This window comes from Manduca sexta, chromosome 15, assembly GCF_014839805.1.
Source record: "Manduca sexta isolate Smith_Timp_Sample1 chromosome 15, JHU_Msex_v1.0, whole genome shotgun sequence".
Classification (NCBI taxonomy): domain Eukaryota; kingdom Metazoa; phylum Arthropoda; class Insecta; order Lepidoptera; family Sphingidae; genus Manduca; species Manduca sexta.
The window spans coordinates 1,671,116-1,684,178 of record NC_051129.1 but is presented as its reverse complement, the minus strand read 5'-3'; the positions used below and the strand labels follow the sequence as shown (position 1 = coordinate 1,684,178).

Below are 13,063 nucleotides of genomic sequence, written 5' to 3'. Positions count from 1 at the left end.
GGCTTTTGAAAAAAAGCATACTTTTTGTTTTATTTGGCGTTTTGCTATCCCGTACTAGTTCTAAATAAACCAAATTCTCTGATTAATAGGATGTTCATGAATAGATCAGTATTTTTTTATCAATAACTTAAATCTTATTTTGAAATGATTATGCTTTGTAAACAACTTTCAATTCGTCACGAAGTCAATTGCTTGACAAGTAACTTGATCAATAAATAATGATCATTTAGATGAATCACTATTTTCCTTGAGGCTTTTGAGCCTATTATACTGAACATTATTAGGTCCAAGAGTTTTCGTGCTAAATATAATATATCAATATGTACACATGTCAATTATCTATCTATACTATAATAAAGAGCTGAAGAGTTTGTTTGCGCTAAATTCGGGGACTGCTGGTTCAAATTAAAAAATCTTTTAGTGTTATCCATTTATCTAGAAAGGTCTAGCCTATATCATGCTCCGACCGAAGAAGTGGAGCACCAACTAAAAATATTGCAAAAACAGGGAACATTTATTCCTTTATGAGCTTCCGTTGCGTATGCTGCGTAAACGGTTAAAGTTACGCAACAATCATGTATGACGGAACTATTCCTCTTTAAAAGTCCCACGCAACATCTGTCTGCTTGTCTGAATGCGATAAACTCAATAAGTACCCGACGAATTTAGATGACATTTGGTATAAAAATAGTTTGAGACCATGAGAAGCATAGGCTACTTTCTATCCCGTGAAACTAAATAGTAGGACTTTCACGTAGGCGAAGCCGAGAGCAAGAGCTAGTCAATTATAATTGCACAAAAAGATTACAGAAAATTATTTTATGTTTACATTCGAGCGAATATTTAAACAACAATATTGATAACACCTACAGAAATAAATATCACATTTCACTGTACTTTACTTGCTAATATTGGCAATTAGCAATACCTATTCGAGGTAATGCTATTAAAAAAACAATTTGCAATGCAAATATTACTATGGAAATGTTATTTGCAGTTTGTGGAAACAGAGCCGCGTAAAACAAGGACTAAATGCTTTTAGTAGTAGTCCGTGCCCAGTACACGAACAACAGTTATAACAAAGGGCATTGTAAATAGATCCAGCAAGCTTTCGTTTCTCGTTTATTAGCCTACTCTGTCGATAGTTTATTTATTGCCTTTATACGCCATTCGCTAAGTATTTATAGAGAAAGGTATTCTCTACCAGTATACTTATAAATGTGCAAAGGTAAATAATGTTAATCATGCCTTGAGATATATCAAAATATATATCCATTACTGTAAAGATATACATATTTATTTTGAAAATACGGGTAGAACAGATTATTATTAGGGTCCATATAATCAATATCCTGCCGGCTTCCATTTATGAAGTTCCTCCTTCCTTCCTTTAAGGGTTCTTTTTCGGAAATTTCCATCTTTAGCTAGGAAACTATAATTCACCGAAGAATGGTATGCAAAATTATATTTTTAGAATTATATTTAGTACACACAAACTCAATACACCACACACAGTTATATGGTAGGAAAATAAATCTATTTTCAACTATAACTATTTTCATGTGGCATGCATATTTATATAAATATTTCGTTCCCAGTAAAATAATATACCCACGCTTCTCAGAATAAAAGATATTGTATCTAATAACGGTATCTTTGTTTCATATTGTAATAGTGAATATGCAACAGATCCAATTTGTTCGCGGAAAGCGTTGTTATTGCTTATTCCGATGTTATTCTAATAAAGGGTTTAGTTCTCTAGTGTTTTGTTTGTTTCTACACGATATATTTCTTAATTGTGATAGGTTTCTCATATGTGAGACTTCGCCTGTGTAGGTACCACCGCAGTGTCTATTTCTTCTGCCAAGCAGCAGTGTGTAGTTACTGTTGTGTTCCAGTTAGAAGAACATTGTAGCCAGTGTACCTACTGGGCAAAATAACACTTAACATCTCATGTCTCAGGATGGCGAGCACAGTGAAATACCAATCAACACTTTGTAATTTAAGGTGTTAGATGGTGTTTCTACTGTTTATGGGCGTTCGTCTCGCTTACCATCAGGCGAATGGAAAGATCGTCTCCACATTCAAAGCAATTAAAAAAATATATGGAATAAGCTATAAATATTTTGTAGTAACATTTTATTATAAATATTACTTACTCGTTTATTTATAATACTTAGCAGTGCGGAGGTCAATTAAATTTTCATAAATTGACCTAAATTAATTAAGTGTAAAAACTTTTATAACATATGACCGTACTTATTATCCATAAATGTTCATTTTTCCTGGAAAGAACACAATAGGCATTTTATTTCATACAGTAAAGCTATGCACCGTAAACAAAAGCAAGCTATCAAATAGTTTCTGCGAAGCATGAATCTAATAAACCAATGAATACCGGATTGTACAGGCATTCGATCTGAGGGGTTAATTTAACGTAAAGAGGGTTGTGTATTCACTGAATGCTGTTTTACCAACAGGATTATTTAGGGACGTAGCTATCGGATACTGCAAGACCGAATAATTTTTTTTTCGCGGCAAAAACACGTTTTTGCTACCATTGGAGGATGAGTGGAACTGTTATGTTATTTGCACCTATCTTATGGCCCAATATTGGCACTTAAAAAAGAAGTATAGCATCATCCAAGTGAGCATTAGATCGAGTCTCTAATTCTATGCCTTTAACCAACCAAAACTCGCATAGGCCTACAGCCTACCAGTGGCGAAGCGTCCATACAACTTGATTCCTACCGGCTTCCCTTTTAGGTTTATTTACGTTTGTCGTAGTTTTTGTTTTCTGTTAAATTGGCCGCGATATGTTAATAAGGGCAATTTTTTTGTCTCGGGTTACCTTTTTAAAAATGTCACACTTCGCCACTGCAGCCTACATCGGCATAACAACAAAAACCCGCAGTAGCCAGTGACTTTTTTTAGTTCTGTACTCTGTGACACCTAAAAAGTCTTTAATTTGGTCCGCTGGTTAAGCATGTTATACAGGCCGGTGGCCTATTTTTTTAATGTACCTGGGCCTTTGGTTGCCTAGCAACGATACAAGATTTAATCTAAATCCAATTATAGCAGGGCTTTCTATTGTGTACCGCTTACGCAACAAATGCTTTGTAAGATTTTCTACACTGAAAAGAAAATCTAAGTTTTTTATGGTCCATTAATGTCATGACGCAAAGTATATATTATTTTGCTTAAGGCGATACCTCAAGGTCCATTTTAAAATTTCGTCATATTAAATTTTAAAGGCCGAAATATCCATGATTATTAATTATTTTTACGTTTTTCTTTCAACTGCGAGAACTAATCACTAACTAGACGTGAATTTAAATTCTTTACTTGCCAATACTTGTTTAGTTACCCAGATTAAAGGTGAAACAAAATGTATGAAAATGGACCTTGAGGTATCGCCTTAATAAGGTGTTTTAACTTGATAGGTTAGATTTATTGCTTTTTTTAAGAAAAAAATGTAGACATTATTCCAGCAAATATAAAAGTGGAATGTGAGTGTGAAATTATTTATTATTAAAAATTGCTTTTATTTGAACTACACGCGTTAAATTGTCTTAAGAGAAGAAGAATGTAGTTAATGGAAAGGTATACAACGCTCAACACTAGGGGCAGTAATAAAAGATGGAACTCAAGTCTCAAACTTAAATTCGATATCAGCTGAGACGCTGTCAAATTAGACAGCATCTCAAAATCGTCGCTATTAAAGGTATCAACATCATAATATGACAGCAGAATTTTGTTTGTTAAATAACGCCAAGTCAGCTGAGAACAAGCTCTTAAATAACAACTTAAGCTACTTCAATACATTAAAGGTCTACTTAAGATCCTCCTCAAAGATTATTTGATTTATTAATACGGCCCTAGCAGACTTATGCATGCTATTATCGGCCAACGTTAAAATAATGATGTACAACATATAAATCAGTCTTATTTATAATAAAACAATTATGTACGGCAAATAGTTTGGTCAGTCAGTGTATTTAGAGATTGTCACACAGATCGCAGGTAACAAAGGAACCGAGTCGATGACCGATCAAAGAGCAATTAGGTATAACACAAAGCCTTCCCGATCACCCAATTTGCGTGTCGAGTTGCGAGGACAATGGCGGGCTCTAACATTACCATTTCAATCAATTTGGCTAACTATGTTTGCGTTCTTGCTGTATAAAGAAATGGGGAATTCGTGTTAAACAAAGCACTATGGTTCGTCTAGTTTTTGTAATTTTTTTTTTTTTATTCTTAATTACGGTTAATAGAGATGGTAGAGATCGCCTCGAGCGATAAGACCGCCATTTGTAACACCAATGTATTCTTTTCCACCGTCTGTATGCAAATTTGTCTTCTCTTTGTTTTTTTTTTTTGCATTTTTGGTGTACAAAAAAGTTTTAAATAAATAAATAAAAATAAAAACACTATAAGTATATGCGTTGTGTAGTGATAACTGTAATGTATATGTCAAATATGGGTAATAAGATCGGAACATGACAGTTGTTCTGCATTCAACGTTATAAGTAACGGTCGATATTGTTTTGTTGGGCATCATTCCCGAGTTTGCAACAGCCCTACGTCGGAAATATTACAATAACTTGATAATGTGTATAAGGTTAATATATGCTAGACAGAATTGTCTTGGAATTAATATTTGACAGTGGCGATAGCTGAAATTTTCCTAAAGGAAACCCGACGCAACACATAAGGATCAATATGTATCAATGTGGTCGGCAAATCATTTTGATGACAATTTAACATAGATTAGGAAAGGGAAGCCGACAAGAATCGGGTTCTATAGACCCTTCGCTATTGATATTTGAAGATATGATAAATATATTTTTTATATTAAAATTAAACTATTTTTCGGATTTTATCACGGTTTTAATATTTTACTTTTCTCCCGACGTTTCGAAGACTCTACAGCCTTCATGGTCACGGGGGGGACTGAGGTGTTGTTAATCCGAAAAGTTAAAGTTACAATTCTACCTACACTTTACAATTATACAACTTTTTAAATTTTAGCTGTTGGTGGTCCGATCTACGCAGAATGAGCTCACAGTGTCTTGGAGTGAAATATTAAAACCGCGATAAAATCCCACAAATAGTTTAATTTTAATGTATAACATTCGCGTAAACATAAGAAATCATTATATTTTTTATGATATTTAAAATATTAATGCACAGTCATATTTCGAAAAGAACTGTGTTAAATTTATAAATCTCACAGATACAGCTTGTTAATTTGCCTTTAAAAATGAAATAAATCAAAGTGTTGAGTGTGCAAAAAATTGACGCCTTGCTCAAAAAGTTTATTTCTATTAATAAAACTGGCGATAAAGAACTGGCAAGTTTACGACCAGAATTGGCTAAAATAAGAAACTTTGTAAAGATATACCGCGGAGTTTTATTTTTATTGCTGGCAATATACATTTTTTATCGGGTTTTTGCAACGCTAAATATCAGGTATCAAGAATTTTATTGCTTTTTTTATCGCTAGCTTTTAAATAGCTTAGGTTTTATTTTCGTTTGTTCGAAAAAACCTAGTAGAAATGTTAGCTGAAGCAATTCTCTTAAATAAAGTTATGTAATATCAGCTTTTATTTAGAAATAAATTCGATACCTAAATAAACATTCGGAAAGGTCAAAAGCTCCCCCACTCAAATATCTCGTAGCGCTCAAACGATTGTCATCGTAGAACTAGCTACGAGCTATTCCGCTTCGTAGCGCGTAGGCGGCTGTGTAGGCGGCTACGTAGGCGTCGAGGCGCAGCAAAATGTAATTGGAATCGAATGCACGTAGCAAACAACTGTACCCTATTTCAGTATTGGCATAATGGTAAACTACAGTGAAGTGGACCTCGTTTAAATTTATTTATTAAGTATATGTACAAACAAGCTTTGTTTATACTAATATATAAAGTTGATGTGTGTTTGTTTCGACGTGTTGATCTCATGAACTACTTAACCCATATTTTTTCACTAATAGGAAGCTACATTACTCTTGAGCGCTATTGCATACTTTCCTGTAGAAATAATTATCCCGGAAAATCTTTTTCACGCGGGCGGAGCTGCAGGCAAAAGTAAATTATAAAACTAGAAGTTTCGTATAACAAAGCACGGTAAGAAAGTGTCTTTACACTGAGCAAAACGCCCATAATACTCAATAAATGCACAAAATAAGTTCTTGTAAGAAAAGCTCTGCGACGGTATGACACAAATAAGTTCTAGTATCAAGAGACTTAGTAAATTCTGAGAATATGTTAAGTCGTTGCTTTCAACTTTTCTAAAGCGATGTTATTCACAAGAAAATAATTTTACAAAAGATTTACCGTGTAATATAGCTTAAACGACGTATGAGGACGCCTAGAGGGACTTCGTGTAAGGATCGACGATATTACTAACATCTACAAGTATATAGGATAGAAAAGTCTACGATTACGAAATAAAGTTTTCATAAGCTCATATCATTCCACAATAGAGAGTTAGAAGGTTTTAAGGCTACTTTTTCGGATTTATATCTAAATCAGCTAAAATGTGTTTAGACTTTAATTGTGAGTTGTCAGAGAGTATCCCAAAAAATGTGTTTTATGAGTACGGAGTGCTAAAACTAAAATATATTTTGAAACTATAACGAAAACGATGAAAAGCGGCGATAGCCTAGTTGGGTGTGGAACGGACTGCTAAGACGAAGGTTCAAATCCCAAGGGCACACACCTCTGACTTTTCTAAAATCATGTGTGTATTCTTTGTGAATTATCGTTCCCTTTAACGGTGAAGGAAAACATCGTGAGGAATCCTGCACATCTGAAAGTTCTCTATAGAAATTTTGAAGGTGTGTGAAGTCTACCAATACGTACTAGGCCAGCGTGGTGGACTAAGGCCTAAGCCCTCTCAGTAGAGGAGGCCCGTGCTCAGCAGTAGGACAGTATACAATACAGGGCTGATATTATTATTATAACGAAAACAGTTGAAGAAAAAAATATAACTATACAATGCATTTAATTACCATTGGTTGGTATAATTAATGTACATTTTAATGAAAACCTGCGTTCATTTTGAAAGACCAGCTTTTGGCCACTTGTTTGTCGGTGAGTTTTTAATCAGGACTAATTTATCAGTGCTTTGTTCCTCGTATTCTTGACGGCAAATATTGGATTTTTGATTGAGTTCTTTTTATAAAATGGTTTTCCTATTGCGATAAAAAAGTAAGTTATTTTTATTTATTATTTTGTAATAGAGTCAAGGCTTTGCTTCCAGCGGAGTCTAGTCGCCATTTTGTTGGTCACCTAGTAGAAACCATCAAGAATATAGTTAGAATACTTAATAGAACGTAGTTCATATTATGACATGCAAGGAGTATTCATGTGTTGAGTTGCAACCTTTGTACAAGGCAGGGCTTGTTTTAGCAATTTGAATATGGAATGTTTAGAAATCTTAATAGAAAGTAGTTTATATTATAACGCGCAAGGAGTATTCATGCGTATAATTGCAACCTTCGTACATTGTAGTGTTTGTTTTAGCAATTTGAATATGGAATATTGTACAATAATATGGCGAGAGTATTGGAACGACAATAAAGTAATTAGTTGTATTGTGAGATGTACACTGTAATAATTGATTGTAATAATGGTATAGTGAATGTACTGTATCGTATAGTGAGTATTGAATACGTGGCTGTGATATAGATTTGTATAAGTTGATTTGTATAAGTACCGTTGCTCGGATAATTGTAATTAAATTGAACTTCTAGTGTATTCACTAACTGTGTTTTATTGCTCGCGTTATCCACGGAAGGTCTACATATTTGCAAAGATGGTATAAACCCACTGATTATTTTAATGCCCGTCCCGACATATTTTAATTTGTGACACTTAATTATCTGATACCTTATTTTATTTTCATTGCGGCTCTGGCCCGCGATTTCGTTGACCTCAACAAAGGAAATATTTTTTACTAACAAATACCAAACTCTATTACCATAACAACTAAACATTATGGGGCATTGTTTAAATTAAATAATTTATTTGAACCTGCAAAACGTTATACATTATCTGATTCCATTAATATTAACTCTACCACCAACCAGTTCGGGAAGCACTTCTCACCAGAGAAGAACCTGATTAAAAATAACTTCTGATTAATAACTATTTTATTTTGAGGAAATAACTACACATACACAGAGTGTTCTCAAAACCAGATATTTCATCAAAGATGTCCCTAAAACGAAACGCCTTATTTTCGGTTCCACAAAGGCGGCACGAGGCTGCTCGGGTCATGTCAATACGTTCCTTTACGTCGTGTGTCGTGAAACCGCTGTGTTTCAGACATAGGCTTCTAATAAATCTAGGGATGAAATAGAGACAGGGTGTTTTATGTAAATATTGGAAATTATTATTTGGTTTTATTTAGGGAATATGGGTTGAAGTAGTATCGTTTAACTTTTTATTTATTGTTTAGTTTATTTATTTCTTTATAAATATATTATGACTCCATAACGGTTAATACTAATGCGATGTTATATAGACTTAATCTTAATAATTGGTGGCAATATATACATAACCCCTTATTCATAGACGTTATGTATCTAAGGACGGAGCATTGCTGTGATAACAAGACTGTTTCTCAGCTTTGTTTATCTGGCAGCTTGCTGTTTGTTGAGCTTTGTTTATCTGACAGCCAACTAGATTAACGTTGTATGTCAATATAAGCCAATCACAACGGCCCTGTGTCTACGCACTGCGAAGGCTGCCATGGCGTCAGCACTGATAAACAAACTTGTTATCACAGCAATCCTTAGATAAATAACCTCTATGAATAAGAGGGATATACTTTAGTAAATATAATAAAACCAACTTCTTGATACAAGGCTTCTTTTCGAAGCGCCGGTAACATGATTAATTCCATACCTGTAAAAAGAGATGAAGTAGTCAAATTATCCTTACACATTACAAGACAAAGACCCCGCAGCGCTTGTCTGAATGTGATGAACTCAAAAAATTTCGAACGAATTCGTATGCAATTTGGAATGGAGATAGTTTGAGACTTAGGAGAGGACAAAGTCTTTTTATCCCGTTAAAATATGCAGCGGGACTTTTGGCCAGAAAAACACTGACACGCGGGCGAAGCCGCGAGCAAAGTTGGTTTTACATATGATTCAGTTTTTGTAGAGCTTATAATATTTGCTTTTTCAGTATGTTGGTAGCGTCAGTGCCTCAGTCTAATGAATGAGTGGGCTTACTATGCTTCCTATACATGCGGAAAACTAATCAGAGTAGTGGCTCTCTCTAGTCAGTAAACCTAAAGTTTATATGACGTGTTGCATAATGGACAGCATCGGCTTAGAGTACATATAGCCCGATACATACTTGATTACATTTCGTAATTAAAATCTAATTATCTTTGAACGATTTGCAGACCGCATTTATGCATTAACAGTATCTATATGTTGTGTTGGATTGCTTTTCGGAAAATTTCATCCTTCGCTACTAATGCGCAGAGAATGTGCTGCGGATTATAAAGGACAAGATGTAGGAGAGAGAAATCTAGGCCGTCAGTGATTTCACAGACTTTTTGGCTGAAATAGGTAGGAAGAAGAGATATATAGGTCTCTAATAACCTCAATGAGATGAAACACTACAATTACATCACGATTGATTTATGAGACACTAGCTTTTGCTCGCGGCTTTGCTCGCGTGAAGGAGTTGTTCCCTGATATAAAGTAGCCCATATCCTTCCCAATATCCCAAGCTACCTCTATAGTCCATAACCAAATTTCATCTAAAACCAGTCGGTCGTATTTATTTTATTGCATTCAGACAGACGTAGTGGGTGATTTCCTACTAACACATATTACAAATGCGAAAGTTTGTGAGAATGGATGTGTGGACGTATGTTTGTTCCTCTTTCACGAAATAACTACTGAACGGATTTGAATGAAACTTTACAGTAATATTGGCTATGAATCGGAAAAACACATAGGCTACAATTTAGTTATAATATAACGATACATATCACTAGGCCAGCGTGGTGGACTAAGGCCTAATCCCTCTCAGTAGTAGAGGAGGCCCGTGCTCAGCACTTGGCAAGTATATAATACAGGGCTGATATTATTATTATTTTTTGTACCATTACTGAATCTCGGCTCTTAGGCCGGGTTGCAGGATGCGGACGGGCCAAAGCCAAGTCTGCAGCAACATAAAATAAAATATTGTTTGTAACGTGAAAGATAAAAGAAACTTAATCGTGGTCTAGCTGCAGGAATTTTCTCACAATGCGACAAGTGTTGAGGATGACTGCTTTTTGAAGATTGATGTATAGGAATTTTGGTAAATGAAGTGTCTGTAGGGAGTTGTGGAGCTGTGTAGGAATCACGCCCGTGGTTGACACAATTATTGGGACTATTACTGCCATTTGAAGAAGCCTATTATTATACATATCAAGTAAGTCGGAAAAAAAATATCCCGGAAAACTCCTTTTGCGGACGAAAGCTAGTTGTTTTATAATTTCATAAGACATTAAAATCGAGGTTTATTATTGTTTTAGACATTATATTATTGCGTAACTGTCATATCAGATATTTAGATAAATCTACATAAATTATGACTTTACATTATTATTCTAGGAGTGTACAAGACCCTGTATTAATGTAGGCAGCAATTTGAGGCCCTTGTTTGAACTTAATTTGAATATGAATACCCCAATTAACCCAGGGAATGTACTAATAAGTAATACCTACCATCGATATTGCAGTGAATTGTGCGTAAAGGCCATGTTTTTATTAGTTTGTGTTTCTTTATTTTTTTGTTGTTCCTTTTTATAACATTAAATGGTTTGAATGGAAGTGAATGGCAATGCAACCGCAGTTAATGGAAGATGTTAAAGGAGGCTTATAGGCCTCGGTGTACCGAGAAGGTTGAAAAAGGCTACAGAAGTGTTTTTTTTAAGTATTTACATAGATTTCTCTGAGATTTTCGGGTCGATTCGCGTGATTCCATTTTTATTTGGTAAAGCAAGTTTGCGAAAAGGTACAATGATGATGATGTCTTCCTAGCTGATTTCGGCCACAGCGACTGTAGAAACTGGACAGGTATATTCAACTTGAGCTAAGACTGGGTGCCCTCTAGTCGTGCTTCTGTTCTTTGATGTGCTCTTATGTGACTCTTATAGTCAATTTTATTTATGAAAGTACGAGCGCACATTGTACTACTATTTATATCTTTGTTTGAATAAATGTTTATTTGTATATGTTGGTCCACGAGGAGTTCTGTGCGTATCGGCATTATATAGATATCACGAGACGCTAATATTATATCAATATAAAAAAAATACACTATGATCCGATCTTGGAGAAATTGCGTTAAAAGTTGAAATGCTCATTTTTACGTGCTGTATATTTTTTTACAAAATTTACATATTTTGTCGATGTCTTTGGAAATTCATTAGATAAATAGATCTCTGACATAATCAACATCCTAATATCGTAATTGAACCCCACACTACCCTATCAATAGACCATATTATATTGTCACAAAGCATTGTAAGAAAATGAATATTCCGCATAAACTATTAAAGCATAATCTTTCCCCTAGATAAATAAAGCTGATTGAAAATCCCAGTAAGAAAATAGCGCAGTAAAAATGTCCGAGCGGCGATTTGTTCTTTTGCACAATGATAGATGCTCTCCACCCCGCTCGTTAGACTACTACAGGCAGGGATTCAGGGTGTTTACTTTGTAATATAATAAAAGTAATATCAGCCCTGGCCCCTTATTCTCTATGACAGTGTTCTTCGTTCTTATAACAGTGTTCTCGTGTATCTCGTGGTATTCTGTATGCCAATTTCTATTGTCTTAAACGCGACGCGCTGCGTTACGTGCCTGTTGCGCACTGACAAAATAACGTGTGGCATAGAGAATAAGGCCCCTGTATTATATACTGTATAACAGTGGTGAAGCGTCCATGTAACTCAATTCCAGCCGCCTTTTTTCATGGAGAATCTAATTGTCTTTAGAACGATTTGAAGATTTCGTTCATGCATCCCTTTCGGAAATTTCACCTTTCGCTACTGCTGTACAACTGCTGGACACGGGTTTAGTCTACTATTGAGCGGATTAAGCTTATCCTTACTCTACCACATTGGCCTAATCCGGGTTGGCAGGGGGGGGGGGAACGAATTACGTATTACATAGGGGACCCACCCACCCGTTGTGAAACACTATAGTTAACCATTTTCGATTGTATTTAACTCCTATTTCGAATCATTAGAAAAAAACCGGCTTGGCAGACTTCACACACCTTCAAAATTTTTATGGAGAATGTCTCGGGTATACAGGCTTTCTTATGATGTTTTCCTTTAATGTCAAAGCAAGCGAAAATTCACAAAAAATACAAGTTACATTAGGAATGTCAGAGCTTTGAACCCTTCGGTTTTAAACCTGCGGACATTCTTTGTGTTTCTCAGATATTATAGAAAAAAAAAGATATTCTTAGATGAGAAAAGCTTGAATTACACTAGAAGTAATTTACTATACATATATTTACAAATTTTCAATATAGATAACAACATAAAAAACGTTACATACTTAATTTAGTTATCATTTACGAGGCGGTGGGTTCATTATGCAGGCATTCAATCCACATTTAAGAACCAAATTACCAAGAAAGTGAAGAATTCACTGTTTCATACGAACTCGCCAAGACAATTTCATAAATGTTTATGTATTTTATTATTGAGGTTGACGAAATGTAAATTCATTTCCCCCTGAAAAATGTTCCTGGATCCGTCCTCCCATTATTCTTAGTAGATAAATGAAGAAATGGTATTTCATTCAGTTTGAGTCGTATGGATTTATTGCTTTTGAAATGATGTTTGCGGCCAGTATTGATTTGTCATTAGTACGAGTTATTTATAGTTACAATGAATGAAGTTTGGTTTATTGTAGTGAACCTTTTTATACATCCCCAGTGGCGTAGTAGGTACGTAGTCAAGGGCTCAAGTGCTAAAAATGTTTCTTATTTTATTTTTTGACAATTAAGATACTTAGTTACTTTTCCCAG

The 13,063-nt window shown here is 34.9% G+C and overlaps 1 protein-coding gene across 1 annotated transcript in view; it reads left to right on the top strand.

Moving 5' to 3' along the window:
• Positions 1-13,063, top strand: part of LOC115453918 (sodium-dependent neutral amino acid transporter B(0)AT3) — a 44,184-nt gene that overhangs the window by 1,549 nt on the left and 29,572 nt on the right. The window lies entirely within an intron of this gene.